Source organism: Psammomys obesus, unplaced genomic scaffold, assembly GCF_907164565.1.
Source record: "Psammomys obesus unplaced genomic scaffold, mPsaObe1.curated_primary_1811, whole genome shotgun sequence".
NCBI lineage: Eukaryota > Metazoa > Chordata > Mammalia > Rodentia > Muridae > Psammomys > Psammomys obesus.
Window position 1 is genome coordinate 1044754 of NW_026596406.1, and position 24626 is coordinate 1069379.

A 24626-nucleotide genomic window follows, 5' to 3' on the forward strand; every position below is an offset into this window, starting at 1 on the left:
TAGTTAACCTTCTTGGCTTGTATTGTTTCTTCTGCCCCTTGTGTAGGGCTGTATTTGTAGACAGATACTGTTTACATTTGAATTTATCACAGAATATCTTATTGTCTCCATTTATGGTGATTGAACATTTTCTGGGCATAGTAGTCTGGGCTGGCATCTGTAGTTTCTTAGTCTCTGCAGCACAGGTGTCCAAGCCTTTCTGGCTTTTCGAGTCTGCGTTGAGAGGACAGGTGTAATTCTGACAGGTGCTGTGAGAACTGGTCTGGAGTAACAGTGGGGTAGGTCTTTGGACAACTATCTAGTCTTCACACAGGCATGGCCTGTGGTTGAGCAGGGGGTGTCTGCCTGCAGTTGGTGGCTCAGACACAGATGAGGCAGGAAGAGGATAGTTGGGGATGGTCTGTGATATCTAGAGGAGGTGTGGGCAGGGGAGAGGAAGCCGCAGCACCAGGGCAACCCTGAGTTTTGGTTGGGTCTAAGGTGGGAAGGTCTGGAGGCATCCGACACTCAGTCCCATAGCCAGTGTCTAAATGCTGACAGACCAGGTTCTCGAGGATCATTCATTTAGATTTTTGTTGTTGTTGATCTGTGAAAGATTTTTTTGTTTATTGGATGAAAAGTACTATGTGGGCTGGGCAGGTCACTCAGCAAATATTCTTCTTGGAATATGCACAAAAATACGCACAAAATGAGGATAGACTTGTTTTCAAGTGTGCTTATGACTTATAAAGCAGTCAGTGCAAGACAAGTTGTGTAGGTGCAAATGCACTGTTTCTTAAAGATCTGCTTTGTTACGTTTCCTCACACTGCTGCAGACTTATATCTAATCATCAATCATGGGAAACAAAATTGTTTCTGAGTGACCCTAACAGACACATTCTTTATCATGAGAGAATGAGATACTTTTAGTAGTCAAAATAACTCTCTCCAATGTTGAAACACTTATATGCTTTAAGCCAATCTTTCAAGCTGGAATAGCCCTCCACCCTAATCCACTTACTGTTGAAGGAGAGAACCAGAGCACACAGTGTGAGTGCTGGCCAGTGAGCTCTTTGATTCTGATTTTGATTATAATCCTGTAGTTCTTGTTTAAAGAGTAGTGTTATATTAATAGGTCTAGCTGTGTCTCCTTTTTTATCAGTGTTATCTATGTTGTGTGAGTTTATTAATTATAATCTAATTATATCATTGTTTCTCTGGAAAATGATAGACATTCATCTACTTTTGTCTTCTGAAATTTTATTGTATTATGTTATGAATTCCTTGAGTTTTTGTTGGTCTGGGGAATTTTTGTGGAGAAATAGTTTTAGTTTTCTCTTCTTGATCTTAAAGGTTCCTCTGTTCTCATTTCTTGGCAAATCTGTTTTCCAGGTTTTGCAATCATCAGTGTTTGAGTTTTTGCTACTTAAAGTGGCTGATATAGTTAACATATTGGTTTTGGGTTTTTCACTTTCTCATACATTATTGTCTGTGCCTTATTAGCTTCAGTTCTTAACATTTCAGAGCCTACAGTCATGTGAGGGAGCCTCAGTTAAGGCTGCGCCCTCATCAGAGTGGCTGGTTGCTGTGTCTGTGAGAGATAGCGTTGATTGTTATGGGAAGCTTCTTCCACTGAGGGTGGCAAGATCCCTAAGCAAATGAGCCTGAGCTGGATAAGGGGGCTAGCTGAGCATGAGACTGTGACCGAGCAAGACAGCAAGACAAAAAACAGTGCTCGTTTTTGCTTCATTCTCTAGCTTGAGTTTTTATATTAATAACCAAAATAATGGACAGAAATAATGGACAAAATAATCTGACAGAACCATCCAAACAACTTATTCATTACCTGAAATGCTTTTGGTTACAAGATTTAATCATAGCAGCATAAAGGCAAGTTAGATCGATAAAGGGTACTCAAGATATAATTTTTCTGCTGCATAGAACCTAGGAATGTTCTCTTTTAGAGGAATGTGGAAAACATCAGGATTTGAGATGGAAAAGGGCATAGAAAGCTGTGCAAAGAGCTTAATTGGCTATTCTTGTAGGGCCTGGAAGATTGGAGTGTTGAGTGTAATTCAAACAGAAAAAGTGAAGTCAAGGTCCCAGGATTTCAGTGGAAAATAGACTCCATGAAAAAAAGTTAACTAGAGGTCCTTTGTGTGATAGTTTGGCTCAAATTCTTCCTTATTCTGCCCATGACCCGATATTGAGTAAGGCAGAATTTAAAGATGGGCTGATTTCCTAGATGGAATATTGACTCTAAGGGTGGTTATTACTAGTGACTCGTTCAGGACGACAGTGAAAAAAAGCAACAAGTTGGGCAGAAATAAATGCACAGTCTGTGGTTTATAGAGAAAAGCAGCACTAGGTAGTTTCAGATGGCAGTTAAATGCTTAAGTAGGTAGGGACTTTCCTTTGTTTTTGTTTTTGTTTTTTGACAGGATTTTTCTGTGTAGCCGTAGCTATCCTGGACTCACTTTGTAGAGCAGGCTGGCCTCAAACTCACAGAGATCCACCTGCCTCTGCCTCCCTGAGTGCTGGGATCAAAGTTGTGTGCCACCATGGCCAGCTCATAAGTAGGAATTTTCAAGGAGGTTGTCACCATTAAAGAGAAGGAAAGACCTTGCTCTTGATTGGAAGACTAGAAGGTGCCCTAACACTCCCCCCTGCTACGCCTTAAATTAATGGAAGGAGTAGGTGAAGTGATTCCTAGCCCCAGGAAGGGCGCCATATAAAACCTGCTGCATCTGTGGTCCAAGCATGGTATAATCACAAGTTAGGAGCCAAATGTGACAGGATCAGCCATGCTGTAATGCTTCCGGAAGGGAGAAACATGCAAAAGTTAAGGCCACGGATTCTTTGTGGTGTCGGTTCAGCACTGTTCCAGCCATTTATGTTTGGCAGAATCAGAGCTCCAGTGAGGAAACTGTGAGTTCATTGCATGAAGCTGAGTATGAAGCCTGAGTTGCATTTTGAGATCACAAGATGCTGAGACACCTACACTATGAGAAATCTGCCATGGAGAGGTGCATATAGGGAGCAGAAGTAACCAAACTGAGAGATGTATGAGAAGTTTCAGGGGTAGGGACATCTAAACCCTCTGAAACTGAAGCTCTGTGTGTCTGAGACAGAGCTATGGGATTTGGTGTTTGCCCTGCTGGGTGTCTTGTCTTGGTCCAGTCTTCCTTCACTGTGTACACATTCCCTTCTGTTAGAATAGAAGTGCTATCGAATGTTGGAAAGATATAGCTTGTTTTCTGAACTTACAGTCAAGAGATTGTCTTCGGTGTCAGAAGAGACCTTGAACATGTGGACAGTGCAGGGACTGTTGCAGACTGTTAGGATCGCTGAATTAAGACTAAATGCACTGTCATCATGGGATGACCATGAGCCTATTGTGACAGAGTAAGAATGTCATTGACTGGGGGCAAAACCCTCCTAGATAGAATGATGTCTTTGAACACTTGTCTCTCCTTTGAGTCTTTCTTTAGGGGAACTTATGGAAGCTTTTGCAGTAGGAGCCTTTCTAGATTCCTTACTGGGGATGGGATTTGAGTGTCGATAGACTCAACAAATTTCCTGGTTGACATTGAAACAGTGAAATGAGCTACTACAAGACAAGCCAGAGTGTATAAGTGCAGGGTTACTGGAAGCAGCTCTTGGCCTCCATGCAGGGGGGGGACAGAGAGAGGGAGAAGCGTGCACAGAGAGAACAGGGGGGAGCAGGGGAGAGAGTAAATGCAGAAAGAAGGAAGAGGGAGTCATCAAAAAGAAAGAGAAGGGAACCAAAATGTCTGGATTATAGAGTGAAGGAGAAGGGGAATTCCCCCATCCCTGGGCTGGTAAGTTCAGGGTAAAGGGGGGAGCATGCCAGCCATGCCCTACAGCAGATAGGGACTGAGGGATTCTGGGTGAACTTGGAGCTGTTTTTTTGTGTCTACTTCGTTGTAGTTGAAATTGATCAGCCAGCTTCCTTCTCATGCTGTCATGCCTTCATTATTATAAACTCTATGCCTAAATCATATAAGATACAGAAGCAATTACTATTTAACGCTAAGCTATTTTGGTAACCTGATGTTTTTATGTTTTTAATTTTGTTATTTTGGTTTTGGTTTTGAAGACAGAGTTTCTCTGTGTAGCCCTGACTATCCTACATAAGTAGGATACCTACATAAGTAGGTATGTAGAGATCTACCTGACCCTGGCCCCAGAGTGCTGGCATTAGATGTGGGCCAACATGCCTGGCTTTTCTGTCTTTATATTATTGGCTGGTGGGCCTAGAATGTAGGTTTTTCTACATGTAAGCATCTGCCATCGTGCTGATCTTCATCCACATCTTGAATTTTGAATTTGCTGGAGTAGATTCTATTTCCAAGGGTGTCGTGCGTTCATGACTCTACTACTCCCAGAGCCTTCTGAGGCATGAGGCTGTAGGTGTGTTTGTCCTGAGTTTCTTTTTGAATGAGTTTGAGTGTTTTGCCTGTGTTCGTGACTAGGCGCGCGATGTGCGTCTGGCCCTCACAGTAGCCAGAGGGCATCCTCAGAGCCCCTGAGCTTGGAGTAACGCATGGCTGCGAGCCCCCACGTAAGTCCTGGCAATTGAGCCCAATCATTTGCAAGACCGGGAAGAGCGCTTCACTGCTGAGCCATCCGTCTTGCCCTGGGCTGCTCATTTCAGGTCATTGTTTCCATTGCTAATTACGCCATCTGTTCACTTGTAACTGTTTAAACAAGCATAAATTCCCTTTTATTAAGATCTCATTAATGTGATGTTTAAAATGGGGCACTTCAGGTTCCTGGAAGATGAATATAGAACTGGAGTGAATGTATAATTCTTTGCAGAAACTTCAGTAAACACCTCTGAGTTCCCTCTATCTTTTCTGATTGATTGAGCTTTTTGTAGGGGAGTTGGGGTCTTAATATGTACCGTTGGCTGTCCTGGAACTTATTGCATAGACCAGGCTGGCATCCATCTCAGTGTGATATGCCTCTGCCTCCTGAGTGCTAGGATTACAGGTATGAGCTAATACAACCAGATGCCCATCTTTTCTTTCTTATGGTTAGTAGCTGTTCATGCAATATCCCTGGTGCTCAGTACTATTGATGCTCTCCCACCCCACACTGATTGGTATTTCTCCTGTAAGGCTATATCCTATTCAAAGTACTCAGAAATGACAGAGATGAACCTCAGTATTCAGTTTCCTTCTAAAATGACTTGATGATTACATTAGAACCTTTGTGTCAATAAATAAGTGGAGGAAGCACCAGAATTATATGAATATATTTTCAATAAAGAATATGTTTACAGCATTGTCAGTATCATGCTTTCTGTTGTACACATGTATGGGAATATTTTAGAATGCAATGATCTATGATAATGTGTATGTGAACTTCACTCGGGAAGAGTGGGCTTTGCTGGATCCTTCCCAGAAGAGTCTCTACAAAGATGTGATGCTGGAAGCCTACAGGAGTCTCATGGCTACAGGTAAGACTGTAAATTTTCTTTCACTTTTCAAATAAGGGGATGCCCTCTTTGTAATTGATGCTTTTGTATAATTTTAATTGAGAATGAAGAAGAATGAGGTGGATAAATTAGCATGGTTCTAAGATTCACTGAAGATAGTAGCTTAAATTTTTCCTAATTTCCAATAATATATCGTATATTTTCTGGTATTATATTTTAGGCCACAATTGGGAAGACCACACTATTGAATAACATTGTCAAAGATGTAGAAAATATGAAAGGTAATTTTCATGTGCAAGCTGATACAAATATCCCTCTAAATAAATTTGAATGTGTCCTGGAAGTTTTACAGAAAAACAACAGTGGAAAAAAAGTGCTGCTTTAAGTATATCGATGATTAATAAATTCTCACAAAACCATGCACCTCGATGTCAGGCATCTGGTTTGGGTTTGCAAGGCATTCATTTAAGAAAAAAGACAAGGAACCAATATATACTCATTAGAGCTATGCTGTAGAACTGCCAATCTGTTTAGTCTCATACCATTTGGATATTTCAAAAGGTATATCCATTGAATAGGTGATAAGTACGTGTCCAAACCCTTCTTTTTTAAATTAAATGTTTATTTTTTTATTTATTACAATTTATTCACTTTGTATCCCAGCTGTAGCCCCTTCCCTCATTTCCTCCCAATCCCACTCTCCTTCCGTCATCTCCTCCCGTGCCCCTCTCCAAGTCCACTGATAGGGGAGGTTCTCCTCCCCTTCCATCTGACCCTAGCTTATCAGGTCTCCTCAGGAGTGGCTGCAATGTCCTCCACTATGGCCTTACAAGGCTGCTCCCCCCTTGGGAGGGGGCCGGTTGATCAAAGAGCCAGCTCATGTCAGAAACAGTGCCTGCTCCCCTTACCATCCACTTGGAAACTGAGCTGCCATGAGCTACATCTGAGCAGAGGTTCTAGTTTATCTCCATGAATGGTGTTTGGTTAGAGTATCAGTCTCAGAAAAGACCCCTGTGCCCAGATATTTTGGTTCTGTTGCTCCCCTTGTGGAGCTCCTGTTCTTTCCAGGTCTTTCTATCTCCCTTTTCTTTCATAAGATTCCCTGCACTCTCCAAACCCTTCTAATAAACAAATAGTCCACAGTAAAGCTGGTGATACTCATATACATTCAGTAATGTTACTAAGTTTAGTGAGAGGGGCAGTTTATCAGAGTCAACAATGTTGTTGTGGAGAAACCTTACTGTGAACACCACATGTCTATGAGAAACAAAATGTCAAACTGGTGATTGAAATGGGGAACTCTTTACTCTTCTTTTAATAGGTATATCATATGTCATAATGCCCACAAGCCATATGTACATAGGGATACTGAAAGCCGTGTACCTCTCTCCCTCCCAGAACAACTAGAAGATATGTAATAGTCTCCACTTTGAGCAGACTTTCTGAATGTTATATAAGTTTACAATTATTTGATTTTCCATCTTCATTGGGAACATACACAAATGCATACTGCAGGAAATCCCTATGAATACTAGCAATGTGGAAATTCTTTTTGCCCTGGTTTCTTTGCAAATGTAGTATGACTTACACTATAGAGAAATTTATTAATGCAATCAGTGTGGTAAAGCTCTGAGTTCTTCTGGTTATTTTCAAATATATGAAAATCCTTTCATAGAAAAGGAATGCTATAAATATGAGCTGTGTAGTAAATGCTCCTACCATCATAGGTATCTTCAAAGATGCAAAGCAACCCTTAATGAAAGGGGATACCATGAATGTAAACAAAGTAATAAAACCTTAAGATCTAATTCCTCTTTACCATTTGACCAAATTGTAAGATTAATTTATACAGATAAAAAGATTCATCAGTGCAATGAATGTGATAAAGCTATCACATGTGCCAATTATCTTTGCAGGCATGAAAGAAGTCATATTGGAGAGAAACCCTACAAATGTAATCAATGTGTTAAAGCCTTTGCCTGGTTCAGTAGTCTCCAAATACATAAAAGAACACATACTGGAGAGAAACCCTATGAATGTAACCGGTATGATAAAGCCTTTGCACAACACAGTCATCTCCAAATACATAAAAGAACACATTCTGGAGAGGAACGGTATGAACATAACTAATGTGGTAAAGCCTTTGCATGGCACAGTCATCTCAAAATACATAAAAGTACACATACTGGAGAGAAACCCTATGGATGTGATCAATGTGGTAAAGCCTTTGCACAGCACAGTAATCTCCAGATTCATAAAAGAACACATGCTGGCAAGAATTTATTGCAATCAAGCCACTGCTGATTGATCGGGACCACAGAACATACTTGGGAGCTGAACTGCAGCACACACCTCCACTCCTGAGCCAGAATATTACAGAGTTTTAAAGCTTGAAAACCATAAACATCTGTGCTGCAACTTGTTACACCTACATTTTTTTTCACTAATCAGGATTTAGGAATAGGGGCCTTCCTTATGTAGTTGATACATGTCAACTGATACATGTGGAACTCTGCTTTTAAGATTGAAGTCTGGCATTTCTGGATAGCCAACTGATCTTGGTGTATTAAAATGGGCTCCCTTTTCTCAGCAGTGTTCTCTCTCACCTGATGTGGTAACCCCAAATCTTGTATGGATCATCATGAAGCCCCCAGGGAAGATTACAGGGTGGACCCTTTTTTGATAAGTAAACCTGCTCAGCAAGTATCTTCGAATTCCTGGAAATATCCCACCCTATGCTAAGGAGATCTTAGTTTCAGCAATGCCCTTCAGTTGTACCTGGAGCTCTTCCCCCTCCCACAGGATAATAAAGTTCTGTGTTTTCCTTCGTGTGATAGGACTGTGCTACTGCATGTAAAGAAGGTGTTGTATTATTACATGCAAATTAAGTGTTCCTAGCACTTCTGGCCCCATCGAATCAAACACACTCAACCTCAAAACCTCTCCCACTGCCCAAGGTTTATTAAGTCCTTTATTTCACGTGAAATAAATGTGCTGAGTGTTACATGCTTCATGCTGCATGACACCATCAGCTTTCCACCATGGCCACTTGAGAATTCTGGGGAGGGAGGGTTCCCCTCCCCCTTGGAGATTCAGCCCAGCTTGCCAATCAGGCAGCCGCCCTTCCAGGCCACCTGCTGGTCAGTCTGCCATGTGCTGCGGGCTGTTGTTCTGCCATTCACCAGGTGTGTCCTTACAGACATTCAGCAAAGAACCCACCAGGCCTGCATTAGGCTGGGCCTGCACCTCACTGGACCTGTCTTCCAGTCTGACGAGCCCACAGGCACAGGCTTCCACCCAAACCCTCCACTGTGTTTAGCACCAGCTTAACCAAGGAACGGTAACACTTTGGTATCATCACAGGCTTCTGAATTTCCACTGCCTCTGATACTGGCAATCTCATTTAAAAGAGCTAAATTGTAACAATTAGTGGAAAATTCTTTTCATACTCCAGCCTAGTGTATGGGCCTCACCCTCAAGCACTCTAGCTGTTCCTGAGATTTGGAACCTTTCAGAATCCTGGGCTTCCTGAGTGGCATTTATTGGCCCTGCCAAATGAAAAAAGATGACCCAGGCCCCTACTGAATGAGTTGAGACAGGATGCTTATAGTGAATAAGACTGTTAATAATAAACATCTCCTAATGACAATAAAATTTCATAGCCATAGCAAACAACCAAAAACATACCCAACCCCCTTTAAAGGAAATTGGATGCCGTTCTCATGAGTTTCTTCTAGCTGACATTGTGGACATGTAGAAATCCTGTAGGGGGCCCAAATAAAAATGGTTAATTAAGCAAGCAGTAACATTTGTGGTCCAATAACATTTGAATGTTGAGAAATTCCAGGCTTAATAAAAGTCCTTTTTGGAACAGTCTAAAATGCTGGACCAGTTAAAATTAGTAGCTTTCTTCAAAGTTCTTTTGGGAGCAGGCTTTGATGAGAAAATAGCAATTGAAGCAGTTGAGGCAGGAACAAGCAGAATGCTGGAACATGCAAGATGCTGGAAAAGATGTGTCAATGTTTCATCATGCTGAAGAATGATTCTGTTAGGTTTGATCCAACATCTCCGGTGACCAGTTCTTTGTTCTGCAAACATATAACTTCTCACAAGCATTATGGAGTTCTAAAATTATAAATGTATGAGATGTGTAGGATGAAAGTAAACTGTAAGCCATTTTTAATCTATATCAATTAAAAGGTGAGCATAATGCATTTTGAGGATATTATAGCCAAGGATTTATTGGCCAAGTATTGTTGAAGTTTTCAGCTGGAGACACATTTTTTTTTGTCTCAGTCAGTTTTAGAGTTGTTCCCATATAAAGAGATTAGCAATATAAATTACCATTTTTATTGAACATATAATCATTATCATCAAAACAAGGTTAGATAGATTAAAATATCTTTTCGGGCTCTTGCGTGCCTATTGTATTAGGCCACATTGCTACCTATTTCCCTAGAGAAGCCTCCCATTAGAGAGACAAGCATCTTGTACCTGGATTTTTACATTGGTTTTGGCTATCTTTGGCTTCCCCCCTTTTTGATATAAGATGGAAAGTTTTGATTTTTTAAACATATGAATATAATTTTTGAGTTTTTAGGACTAAACTAGGTTGGCATGTACTTTGCCATCTTTAAGTCACTTGTGTTTTTTTACATAGGCATGACCAGCATTTTTCCCCCATGAAAAATGTTTCATGTTTAAAAGGATAAGGCAGTTTCCAAAGCAGTGTGACATTATCTCTTTACATAAACTTAAAAATGATGTGAATCCAACCTTTAGACCAGTAAGGATATAACCTCTATTATTAAGAAAAAAGAATTTACATGGTAACCTTAAGGAAAATTTTGTCATTTTGAATCTTAAAGTATCTCTGCAAATTGCTAAACAGCAGGAGTTGCCATCCTTCATCAATTTGTTCAAATATGTATGCATTTTTTTTCAAATCAGTATCATTGTAACTCAAAGCCCTTAAATGAAAATCAAACAAAGAGACAAGAAATTTTGTGTCAGTTGTGCCAATTTACACTGTAACAAACAAAGCCCAGCTGGTTATTTTTTGTTGATGTTTCAGTGAATTGGCAGACCCTTACCAGAAAGAGCTGACAAGTATCTTGCAGCCAGAGAGCTTTGGATTTTAGCTGTTATTAACCTAATTATTAGGATGAGTACTATTGTCTGTAACTTAGTATTCCAATCCTTGGTTTTTCCCCATTTTCTCCCTGAACTTTTTCACAGAAGGCATGGAAAGGAACCATCACCATTAAACATATTGCAACCAGATCCATGACTATAACAGCCAAAATAAAGCCAAAAGAGATTAAAACACCCTCTGCCATGGTAATTTTTTTTTTATTTTTTATTTTAGATGCAGTTTAGGCCAAACTCTGTCTAGAGGGTTTTTTTTTGTTTGTTTGTTTTTTGTTTTCTTTGTTTGTTTTTTTGTTTTTGTTTTTTTTGTTTTGTTTTGTTTTTGTTGTTGTTTTTTTGCCTCCAGTTCCTTTCTTTCCTGCCATGGCTGTGGAGCTGAGCCAGCCACAGTAAAAAGGAGCCATGCTTGTTTACCCCTCAGTTAAACTGCAGCAGCAGCCAGTTTTGTTAAGTCTCAGGTCTGCCCACAGGAGGCTGTCTTTTGCTCCTGAAATTGTTTAAGAGTCTCTCTTAAAGAGACAGTAATTGACCTGGGAGTTTTTGGGTTTTAAGTTTGGTTGTATCACTGGGAGTCTATTCCCCCCCAACCAAATTATGTTTAAGTATGATTTAAAGGGTGTGGATACTTAGATTAGTTGGGCACCATTTGTTGTAGTCGCGATTTACTATTAATATATCTTCTGGTAATCCTGCTGTTAGTCTTAAACAGCTGTATAATCAAATCAGCACACAGAGACTAGATTTATTTACTTAACCTACAACACAAGGCTGGGCAATAGTTACTCCCTCCTAAACCTCCAAGCCCTCACAGTGCCCTAACATTTAGATTTCCCACATTATACTTGCTTTTAGTGATATATTAGGTCCAGTCCATCTCGCCACGCTGTTCCAAGATCTCTCCTCTAGCTCTCTCTCCAAGCTCTCTTTGCCCTTTTTCTTCCCACTCATTTCCTACCCTCTAGCTCCTCCCCTCTTTCCTGTCCTCTGGCTCCTCCCAGCTCAACATTGTGTCTACTTGCTTTATTTTGGCCTGTTTACACAAGAGTTGAGACAGGATGCTTAGAATGAGCATTACAATGCAATATCAGGATTGAAACCAGAGAGTGGAGGGGGAGAAATCAGCATTTGAATGAACAAGGTTAAGGTGTATACATTTTAAGAGAACATTACACCAACAACCTCTTTAACCTGGAAGTGGAATGGTAATACTTCCAGCAGTTTTTTATTTTTAGAATTTGTTGTTGTTGTTGTTATTCTTGGTCTTTTTTTGTTTACACATGGACTTCAAGGCTATTTTCTGTCTCTTTGAAGAATTGTATTGAATGTCTGGTGGAGAGTGCATTAAACATATGGCTTGCTTTTTGCAGATTAGTCATTTTCACAAGGTTATTTCTGCAAATCTATGAGCATGTGTAGTCTTGCCATTTTCTGATTTCTTTTCCAGTATCTGAAAGTTTTCCTTGTGTCTATTTGGTACATTTGGTGAAGTATGTGCTGTATCTCCAGGCTCCCTCAGTTTAGTTTATGTACAGATAACCTGCTTATTGGCAGAAGAGGTTTATTGATTACCACTGTGCTTGGGTAAAACTGTTGTTTCAGATATAACTGTGTTTCTTTTATGAAACTGAGTGCATTTGTGTTTTGTATGGATATACTATGGATTCCAATATCTTGATAGTGGAGTTTTTTAATGAGTATGAAGTTTCTCCTTCAATTTATTGACTACTTTTGCCTTGCAGTACATTTTGTCAATATCTGTATACATAGTAGTTCTCTGGTTCCATTTGCCTGGAATTCTTTGTAACCATTTACCACAGTGTCCATATTTGTTGTTGAGGGGAGGTACCTAGAGGTAAAAAAAAAAAAAAATCATAGGTACCCTCTTTCTTATCTAGTCTTCTATTTTTTTTAATTTTTAGTGAAATTGAGACCAGTAATATAGTTATTATTGAAATAAGTGTATTGATTCTCTTCATTTTCTTGATTTTTATGCTGTTTTCTTGGACATTTTTATAAATACACATTGTACATGCAATATTTATTTGTCACTTGTGACATCTTGGTTGTGTTTATCCTTCACTTCAGACTGAAATATTAGCTGTCTTTGTACACATAAATTCATTTAATATTTTACCATAACATGTTTATTCCTCCTTCATTTAATACAAATCTTTCTTGACAATAACAGTATAGGTTATCAATTACAATGTTTCATGAGTTAAAGAACATTTTTTATTTTCTTCTGAGCTCAAAGATTTGTCAAACAACCCAGTACTATTCTAATAGGCTTCTTAAGTTACTTGATATTTCTCAATGCAACTTTCAATACCATTTCTTTATTTTGTCTTTTGAATGTTTTAACTATAATACATCACGGAGAAATATTTTCTAGTTTTGTGTATTTAGTGTTCTGTAGTCCTCTTATGATTTGGGAGCCATCACTTTTATTAGCTTTGCAAAATTTCCTTCTATACCTTTACTGAAGATATTGTCTATGCCTTTGCTAATGTTTTCTCCTTCTCTTTCTATGATCATAATTCAGAAATGTGTTATTTTCTTGGTATCCCCAAACTCTCTCATGCTCCATTCATATACACTGTTAAGTTTCTCCTTACCTGCTATTGATTGATACGGACCCTCTATTTGGTCTTCTGTTCTCTGTTTTCAGCATGATTAGTTCTGTTAATGTGCCCTTATTCAGAGGCTTGTGTTTGTTCTAATGGGATATTTCTTAACGGCATTGTTTCAATTTGGGTTTTCGTTAAAAATTCAAATTCTATTTTCATGTCATGGATTGAACTCCCCATGTAATTTTCTTTGTCTTTGTGTTCTTTGAGTACTTTGACAAAGAATGACAATATTTATAGTCATTCTTTGAATTATTTGTTTCTAATTTCTTCCATATGTTTATCATTAGGGGGACATTTCCATGGGATATGAAATTTTTGGAGGTGATATGTCACCTTGGTTTTTCCTGTATTAAAAATTAGTTCTTTATTAGTTAAAACATAATGATATCATTTCTTCATTGGGATTTATCAATCTTGAGTTAGTTTGTTGGTTGCAATGTTTTTTTCCAAATCACCTTTGCTCTTTCAAAGTAGTGTTTACAGTGTTCAGAATGGGTAATTAATTCCAGTCTTGGGAACATTTAAACAATTTTTACTAATTTTATGTGCATTAGTGTTTTTTAATGTATATCTGTACACCACATGAATGTCTTTTACAGGCTGAGGCCAGAAATAGGCATTGGATTTCCTGGAATTTTAGCTACAGAAAGTTGTGAGCCAGTATGTCGTCATTTGGAATGATTCCAAGTCTTCTAGAAGAGCAGCAAATGACTTTAAAAATGAGACACTTCTCCAACAACAATGTTAGGGCCTGGATTTACGCTGTCTGATATTTAAGGATATAGCCTTGATTCTAGTCTTCTTTTTTATGGCTGTAGGCCAGTGCTTTCAACAGTTAGAACTTCAAAATGCTTCCTCTGGCAGTGTAGAGTGGGCCTGGGTCTCAAATGTGTACAAGGCAACTACAAAATGCTAGTAAGGCATGTTGAAGTTTCTTTGACTCACATGTGGTGCCTAAAAATTCCTGGGTCTGCCAGTTATGGTTGCTACAGGTTCTGTTGTATGAGGTTTTGAGTGAGACTCAGAGAAATACAGGGTAAGAGGAAAATGAACTTTGCTCTCATAACTCAAAAATTGACAGGTATGAGAATAAGCATAGTGTTAACATAGTTTGCACTTCTAGCTAAAGACAGGGACTTGAAACTCAAGGCTTCATAGTTATATCTGAAAAGGCAGCACAGGAGCCTAATTATCACAGTCAATACCATCTGCTTGCTAAGTCACTAATTTATTCCTTTTTCTTCAATGTTTATCCTTAAATAATTGTAAGAAACTAGTTTGCTACATCTTAAGTTCTTCTTGAACTATGATGTATGTATCAACAATGAGGATATGGTATTTTCATAGTCACTCACTTTAGACATTGTAGCAATGATTTTTGTCAGAAAATGCCAAGAAAGAAAAAATATTTTAAAAATGCCTTGTTACCAAAATATTCCCTCAAACCCACATGTTTAACTGTCATGGTTATCATACAACAAAGAATCTTTCCGGTCTTTTTGTCAGTGAACTTCTTGTTCTCTGTCCTCTGTACTCTTGTTTCTGTACTCTGCGGGAGGAGGAGCTTGGAGTTGACTGGCACACAAATTTGTGCTATTACCCAGGATTGCACTGAACTGTGATTTGCTGAGCAGCAGGTGTCTCTGCCCTTTTCATTGCAGACAGTCTTATAGTTGACATGTTCTGTCTATCATTTACTCATTGTATATTGTTAATCTGAACAAAATATCACAGCAAGATACAGTTTGACCTGTTGACATTTCTTCATGTAGTGTGTTTTATTGTTGTTTCATTCAGATTTTTGTTCGCTCCGCTCACCCATCCTTTCTTAACAGTGTCAATCTATCTGAAGGGGCCATCCTCGCATTATCATATCACAATACACAGTACACTTATTGCCCTAAACCCCTGATAGATAGGAAATAGAGCCCTTCTCAGGATATCTTCCCTCAGTATATTAGGTGAAAAGTCACACTCTGATAGCTTTAAATTATTATACCTTTTAACTGAACCCAGAGAAGATTTCTTACACACACACTGTTTTCAGGGCAGGGTACACAGTGGGTGAACGCACTGCTCTAGAGGCAGGGATGGATTACAGTGGCACTTCTAATCAAAGACTAATGTAGGATGAAAGAGAAGACTAGGAACGGAAAAGTTCAAATCTCATAATGTAAAGCGGGGACTTGATTTTTGCACTGAAATAAAGTCGATAATTTGGAAATGAGGACTGTAGCAGGACTATTGGCTATTCCAAAGTGAGGAATAAGCTGATTGTGTTGGGTGCAGACATGATACTGTCCTACAGATACAAACGTGTCACGGAAGGGAATTCTGAGGCATGTATAGTCAATAGAAAGAGTAGACTCAGCTGATTCTTTGGTTCCTTGTACATGCATGGCATGGACACTTTGGGGACTTCTCCAATTCGCCTAATATGGCACTTTTGTAGCATGTTTTTAAGCAGAACTCAGAGCCTCAGATGCAGAGCCTAAGGGAAGAAAGCATTTTAGAACTCTCACTGGCAGTGGAAGAAGTGTCAGGAAGAACATAGGGTAATTTGTGTGTCACCTGCGCTCATTAACAAAGTTAGAAGCAGCATGTTCACAAACACTTGAGATGAATACAAAGCTGCTGGACATCATTAGATCTAAATCCACCAGTCCTATGGCTGAGAAGATATGTGTGTTCAGAGGATGCTTTGTATTCTTATCTTTGGGCTTCTTGTTGTTGATTATTAACATTTAATATTGATTTATCTTTTAGTTAAACAGTGGTTATTCCTAAACCAGCTATATACCCAAATATCGCACAGAGACTAGGATTTATTTAATTAACCTAGAGCACAAAGCTGGACAATAGTTACTCCATCCTAAACCTCCAAGCCTGCATAGCTTCCTCCCACATTATATCTGCTATATCCCACAAGATATCTAAGTTATATCTTAGGTCCGGTTCATCTCTCCTCATGGTTCTATGTCCTTTCCTGCCAATCTCTCCTCTCTGACTCCTCTCACCCCCTTCCTTCTCCTCCCATCAAGACCAGGATGTCCTACCTTATCCTCTCCATTGTACAGCATTGGAGCTGGTTGCTTAATTGACAATACAGAGAACAAATGGTGGCATGTTTACACAAACTTGAGAGAGGTGATGTTTAGAATAAGCATCATAATGCAATGTCCAGATTGAAACCAGATAGTGGGGTAGAGAAATCAGCATTTGGATGAACAAGAGTAAATTGTATACATTCCACAAGAACATTATACCAGCAGCTTCTATAGACTCCCAATTTTGTGTATGCCTTTACTGACAATGACTGCTATGTAACAATCAAGAAAAATTTTTACCATAAAGGAGATGTGACAATTGGTGCATTTCTCCCTCTTCATATTTACTACACAGGCAACAAAGTTCCTCCTATAAATGTGCCATGATCTCCAGAATACTCACATACAGTAAATACAATTATTTACTCTACGAGTTCAGAATTCTTGTGACTTATAGGTTGAATGGATTGAAACTTCCTTGTGTTTTAATAATCCCTGTTTTCCATCCTCAAATTTCTTCAAGTATTCTCTCTCTTCTTTTCCTTTTTCAAAGGAGAAGTCATAAGTTTCATGTTATTGATTTTGTTTTCCTCATATAATATTGGAATTTTATGATCTTCCTTTTTTATACTTGTTATGCCAGGTAATTTGAGTATTTTCAGTGTTATGATTTTAGAGTATGGGTCTTTTAATCTAAGTGTGACCTGGTAATTCTGGGATTTTTCTTAAGCTCAGATGTGCTTTTGTGAGAAGAAATGAAGCCACTGAATGCAGACTCCTGAGCACCTGGAATGTTGCTAGAGTGATAATTATTGACTCCGTTACATGCAGCTGATTTCAAAATAGGGCTGTCATCATTAAATTTTAGGAGCACTTTTCTGCTGTACACATAGCTTTGTCTATCTCATTTTTTATCTCAGTGTTTCTTTGTTAATCTTTTTTATTTCTCAGAGAAATTTTAAATGTTCACCTGTTTTCAATAAGTGTTTCCAGTGCTTTTTGCTGTGCTCTGCTCACCAAGATACTCTTTCAAGGAGGGTGGCCACTTAGGGCTGTTTTTGTTTTGTTTTGCTTTGCTTTGTTTTTATTTTGTTTGTTTGTTTTTTAGCTTTTCTGACGTATGCAAGATTAAGGAATAGCATCAGAAAAGTCTGACTTCCTTAGATAAATTAATGACAAATATTCAAGTGTATCTTTATAGAGAATATAAAGCATGTGTATTCCATACAGACATCCCAAATCTCTATGGATCAATTAAAAAAGACCCTGAAAAAGAGAAATAGAACTTGTAAAGACCTGAACACATGAGAAAATCAGTAGAAAGACAATAGGTAGAAATTTACAAAATAAAATATAAAGGTGAATTGTGTTCAGTGTTACATTACTGTGTGTTTGTTAAAATCTTGGGGGTATTAAGTAAAACTTAAGGACAGTGGAGAGAGAAATGTGTTCAGATGTAAAACATCATCAGATATTTGGGGGTGGTAACACATTTAGTTTGAAACTAACAGCATAGGCGGCCACAGATCTAACAATTTTACATTTTGATGCAATAATTTATATCGCAATTCAGCAATTCAAGGTAGATCTAATTTCCTAATGCTCATATTTTGTCTCAGATAAAATTACAAATTTGTCCCATATGCCTAGCAGCTTGGGTACACTGGGTACCTTTTACTAGATCAGAACTAATGCCTCTGTGGTTCTCCTTTTCCTCTGCTCTCTACTTTCACAGCTTGAGCACCAATGTACATTGTATGTGTTTTTCTCTTTCAACAACAAACCCATATGTGAAAAGACTATGCTTGTAGTTACATGAGCCATAGGTGTCTGGCTTGTCTATGATGAATGAAAGAATTGTATCTTGTGAAAATATTCAACTTTTTATAAAATCAATAATAAAAACAAATTAGCTCATGAAAGAAAATAGCATTTTTACTACAAATAGTTAACAATCTTGTCTTATAAAATGCAAGCCACAAACATTTTTCTGAATATACTTAAACAAATTTGTATTATTTTTTTCTGGATTAAAAAAATAGATAAAATGGAGCAACTGCAAGTTTTCTAAGACATTGCTCTGGTGTCTAACAATCATCCTGGATTGTTTTCTCCATTTTTATTCTTTTGTATGTCAGTAGTGAAAATGGTTCTACTCCTAGCTGTATCCTGATCTTGAGCATATTTCTCCACTCTTGCCTGTGACCTTATAGTTGAGGTCTCTATTTCCATGAATGGGAACTTGTGATCTTTTCTTTGTACACAGTCAGAATGGCCACTGAGTGTCCTCTAAATCCTTTTATGGAGATTTATAGTGTATCTGGCCTGCATTCATTTAACTGAGAATGTACATCTTTGGAGTCTGCTCTTCAGTTTCCACTGATCTCTCTGTGTTTGCTAGCTCCTCTTTTATCAGGACAATTAATAAGATAATGTAATGTACAGAGGTAGTCACTAGCCTCACCAGAATGCCAACACAAGCAGCCTATCAACCGCACACAAACCTCTGATATAATAAATTCGATCAGGGCTGGACATAGTGAGGGCAAATGGAAGTCATTGTCAGCACTGTTGAGATTTTTTTTTTTTACCATGTATCTGAAAAGCTCAGAGAAATAGGTGTAAATTCAGACCTTTGTAAATTACTTTTCTTCTAAACTCATAGATTAGGAGATTATTTACTTGTATAATGTTTCAACTTTAGAATACTAATTAAATAAGTAAATAAGTATTCTCTGGTTTTCAATGTAAATTTGCTGATGCAGTAGACCTTTGGCAATAATACAAGACATTTCTCAGATTTCTGATCTTTCCTACTGATTTGCCTGCATGTTATATTACTATCATTATCCTAATGAGATATTGTAAATAACCATTAGAGATTTTTTGAGCATTTATTGTATTATACTTTAATTAAATTATTATTACCAATTTCTTAACATTTTCATATTGTCTAAACCATTTGTAAACTTTTTGTCTCATATTTCTTTGTGTGCTGGATAGTTTTATGTCAATTTGACACAAACTAGAGTCACTGGAGAGGAAGAAGATGCATAAGATCTAGCTATATGCAGGCCTGTAGAGGGTTTCCATAATCACTGACTGATGTGGAAGGGCCCAGACAATTACAGGTGAGGCCACCAATGAGCCGGTGGTCCTGGGTCCATAAGACAGCAGGCTTAGCCACCAACAGCGAGCAAGCCAATAAGCAGCATTCCCTCGTGGTTTCTAAGTCAGAGCTCCTGCCTCCAGTGCCTGCTCTGATTGAGTTCCTGTCCTACTTCATCCAATAATGAATAGTGATGAAGAAGTGTAGCCACATGTGCTGGATGGCTTTATATCAACTGGAGATGCATTACCTCCACTCAGATTTAATGCCTCTCAAGTTGAACATTCGATATTTCTCTGCTGAGAATTTTCTGTTTATTTCTGTACCACATTTTAAATTGTATTATTTGGGGTTTTTTTAGGGGGGAGTTTATTTTCTTGAATTCTTTATATATTTTGGATATTAGCCCTCTTTTGGATGTTGGTGGTGATGGTGTGTTTGTGTGCTTGTTTTCTTTTGCTTTTTTGTTGTGAATTTGTGTTTTTGTGGGTGGAGTTGATCATGTTGGGTTGGAGTTTTCCTTCTAGTATCTTCTGTAGGGCTGGGTTGCTGTGAATATATTGTGTAAATTTAGTTTTGTCATGAAATATTTTGTTTTCTCCATCTGTGTTAATTGAAAGTTTTGCTGGGTATAATAGTCTGGGTTGTCATCTGTGGTCTCTTGCTGTCTGAATGATATCTATCCAGGCCCTTCTGGCTTTCACAGTCTCTCTTGAGTAGTCTGGAGTGATTCTGATAGGTGTGCCTTTATATGTCATTTGGCCTTTTTCCCTTGCTGCTTTTAATACATTTTCTTTACCCTGTAGATTTAGTGTTTTGATTATTATGTGGCAGGGGAATTTCTTTTCTGGTCTAGCCTATTTGGTGTTTTGTAAGTCTCTTGTATGTTTAAGGGCATTTCTTTCTTAAGGTTAGGGAAATTTTCTTGTATGATATTTCTCAAAAATATTTTCTGGGCTTTGGAGACCAGAATCTTTTTCTTCATCAATTCCTATTATTCTTAGGTTTCTTCATTTCGTGGTATCCTTGATTTCTTGGATGTTTTGTATCAGATGTTTTTCTGATTTGATGTTTTCTTTGAAAGATGTATTGGCTTCTGCAAGTGTATTGTCAGCAACTGAGAAACACTTAATGAAATGTCTAGTGTCCTTCATTATTGTAAAAAATGCAAAGAAAAAATTCTCTGAGATTCCCTCTTATACCTGTCAGGATGGCTAAGATCAAAAACTCGAGTGACAGCACATGTTGGCAAGAATGTGGGGCAAGCAGAATACTCCTCCATTATTGGTGGGCATGCAAACTTGTACCACCAAGTTTGGATTGTTTGGAAAACAATTCAAATGTTTCTCAGAAAATTGGGGATAATTCTACCTCACCACTCACTCCGGGGTATTTGCTGAAAAGATGCCCCCCCATACTACTATGACACTTGCTCAACTATGTTCATAGCAGCTTTATTCATAATAGCCAGAAACTGGAAACAACCTAGATGTCCCTCAACCAAAGAATGGGTAAAGAAAGTGTGGTACAATGGGTATGATGGTACACACCTGTAATCCCAACACTCAGGGAGGCAAAGGCAAGTAGATATCTGTGAGTTCAAGGCCAGCCTGCTCTACAAAGCAACAACCAAGGCTACACAGAGAAACACTGTCTTGAAAAAAAAAGTGATACATTTACAAAATAGAATACTACTCAACTATTAAAAACAAAACAGCATACAATTTGCAGGCAAATGGACTGAACTAAAAAAATATCAGCCTGAGTGAGGTAATCGAGACCCAGAAAGAAATTCACGTACTCAGTTATACATGGATATTAACCATAAAGTACTGGATAGCCATCCTGCAGTCCACAGACCCATAGAAGCCTTTAAGTAACAAGGAGGGCCCAAGGAGGATGTTTGAATTTCACTCAGAAGGGGAATGAAAATAGACATCTGAAGTAGATGGAGGGAGGGAGTGGGTAGGAGAGGTGGGGGGTATGGGAATAGGGATCAGGAGTGGGGAAAAGGGGGCTGGTGGTGGGTAGGAGTATGGGCATGATAAAAGTAGTTAGATGGTGAGATTAGGAGGTGGTGATATCTGGAGAATGGAATTCAGAGTCTATTTTATTGTGTGTATACTTATGTAATATGGAAAAAGGTATATGAATGAATGTTCTGTGCTGTGATAAAGAAAATGCCAATTTTGTCTTTGACATAGACTCTGTTGCCTGCTCTTCTATCACTTCCTCCTGGTGGGGCTGCCTCACCAGGCCACAAGGGAAGAGGATGCACTTAGTCCTGATGCAACTTGATGTGCTGGGGTAGATGTGTTCCTTTTCTGAAGAGTAGGGAAGAGAGCAAAGGTGACACAGGGAGAAAGGGTGGGACAAGAAGGGAAGAGGGTCTATAATTGGGATGCAAAAGAAAGAAATAATAAATAAATAAATAAATAAGAAAATGCCAAAAAGTAACGTCAGTGTGTCCGTGACATAAAGCCCTAGAAAGCGATCTCATGTTTGTTGTTGCTACCTATGTTGGGATTTCCAATCAGAAAATATCAATTGCTTAGAGGGATGTGGAGCAAGCATTATTTAATGGGTGAGTCTGATGTGTGGGAAGCTGCTTCTGACATGGTTACTCTGGCTTGACTCTAGCTCAGCCATTTTAGAGGTCGTTGCCATTTTCTTTACTAACCAAGCTTATAGTTCCTATTTCTCTGCCAGCAAGAACTTTCCCATAAATTAGATGACAGGCTGTTGCCATGGGAAACTTTAGGAGTGTGGTACTGGGAATTCTGCTTCCTGGCCGTGGTAGATGCGGGTCTAATCTAGAGTTCCGGGACTGTCCTTGGCGGTTCTTGGGAGAGGGGTGTTCTGTTCCTGAGAACTAGATAGCAAGTTCTGTGCAAGCCTGGGAGCCAGAGAGTAATTTTTGTGTAGCCTTGAGTGACTTCTTGGATACCTTGCCAGATGATACAAATACTGATATTATGAGAAGATTCATATGTGATTCTTTGCTATATAAGTGTATGCTTTGCCTTCATTAAATGAGACTTGATCAGATTCCTGTCTTCTCTCCATTCTTGGCATCTCTTGTCCCACCCCATTCTCGCCCCCTCTGTTAGGGTCTCATTTGACTGATCTGCAGGACGGGTCAAGTGGCACTTGAACCGGGACCTGAACATGAGGGATTTGGTGAAGAATGCTGATAGAGAAGGTGGCCAGAAATATATGAGAAAAAGGACAACTGTGTGGGAGCCTGCCTCATAGCTACAGTCCGGTAAGGGATCAGGGATTATGGGACAAGAAACGAGTAAGCATGAGACCTTTGTAGGAGTAAAAGATGCTTTAAAGATGTGAGGAGTAAAAGTAAAATGAAAAAAAAAATTAATCTCACAAGCTAAAGAGTTACTTGGGGAAATCAGAGCAGCTAAACAGGCAGAAAAAAGTACTTCTAAGGTTCATGCGGGAGTTCAAGGAGATTTATGCAATTTGAGAACAGAAAATGATTTAGGAGCAGGTACCGCAGTTGTTCTTGTCCTTGTCTCTGTCTTCGCTTTTGTCTGCCAGCTGTCTGTTCTGGTTTCTGGTTTCGGTTTGCTCGCAAGGTCTGGGGAAGCTCAGAGAGTTTCCAATAAGGTCAGGGAATCTAGAGGACGCTCCAATTCCTGGGGAGGAGGCCAAGAGAGGGCCTCAGGGGGCCCATAAAGGCTCTACTCCTTTTGGGACCAGGGAGTGACCAGCAGGGTCACTGGGACCCTGCTCTGTATGGAAAGAGGGCTGCTGGAGCCTGCTCTCCATCTGGAAGCTGTGGAGAGGGCCATGAGGGTTCTGCTCCTTCTGGAATCTATGTGTGTTGGGGGGGAGGGGTGCCCATGAAGGGGTCCACCCCTTCTGGAATCTGAGGGACTTGTGTCCGGTAGGGGCTGGTCAAGTCCTGGTATCTGGGTATTCTGGTTACTCCAACAGTGGCAGTGGCAGAGATTTTTGTTTCTTGTGTGTATGTTTCTCTGTGGACTTGGACTGATGAAATGTTTGGACATGAGACAGTTTAAATCAACACCTCTGAGTTTGGTCCTGGCCCATTGGAGTTAAATTCTATAAAACATTTTAAAAGTTATCGGGTACTTTAAAATAATAACACTTGGGCAGTCTAACAAAAAACTTGAAACAGTTTCTTATTTGGGGGAAATAAAAAAAAACCTTGGTATTTATTTTATTAATTTATTTATTTGCCAAGTGAAAACAAGCCGTGCCATTTGAACCAATTGAGAAAACTGTAGTTATTACAATGTATCATGTCAGGATGGTAAAGACCCATAAAGTGATTTAGTATATTCTGGACTACTGAAAGAAACAACAAAGAGAATTTTAATGGAAGTTTTTATGTTGTCTAAAAAGCAAGAGAGAAGGCAAAAAAACTAAAATAATAAAGAGACGGGATATTAACAGCAGCAACAAAAAAGGAATAGCTTGTCTAAAATAAAAATGTCTGGTTAAACCAGAAGAATAAAGCTAGAAACCTAAAGGTATATAAAAATGTTACGAAAGGTTAGTGTATGTATAAAAAGCCGGAAGGCATTTATGATTTGAAAAACAACTGTAAAATATGTTTTTCATTTAAATAGCTAGAGATATTTTAATGCAAAATGTTTGCTTATGCTCTTTTAAAGGGAAAAAAGGACTGCAGTTCCATGTTAGCTCAGGGTTATGCAGGGTTATATTCAGATTATTGCTAACCATTATATAAAATAAATGCTTGGCTGCCAGTGCCTAAATAAATTACTTAATGCTGTTTCTTTCTGGCCTATAGATTTGGTATGGCCAGAATAGTCCATCTTTACTGAGGGCTACAGGCTAAGTTTAATTCTCTGTTTAATGCTAAATTAAACTTTTGTCTTTAATTTTTTTGCTGTTAAGTTTTAATGCAATATGGTAGGATTAATAAGATTTGCTAGTCGCTTTATTAACTGTGTCTGATTAAAAGTTTTGCTTTGAATTTAGTTTAGATAGAGCAGATTTAAAGTTATGCTAAGGACTGCAGTTGAGTATAAGATTGAGCCTTACCTAGTCTTTTTGTTTAAGTTTTTTTGTTTGTTTGTTTGTTTGTTTGTTTTTTAAGGATAAGCCTAGGATGGGTAACTATAAAGTTTGCCTATATAGATTTACTTAAAATTTGCTTTTAAAACATGCATCTAAGGAATAGGTAATAATAATAATAATAATAATAATAATAATAATAATAATAATAATAATTTTAC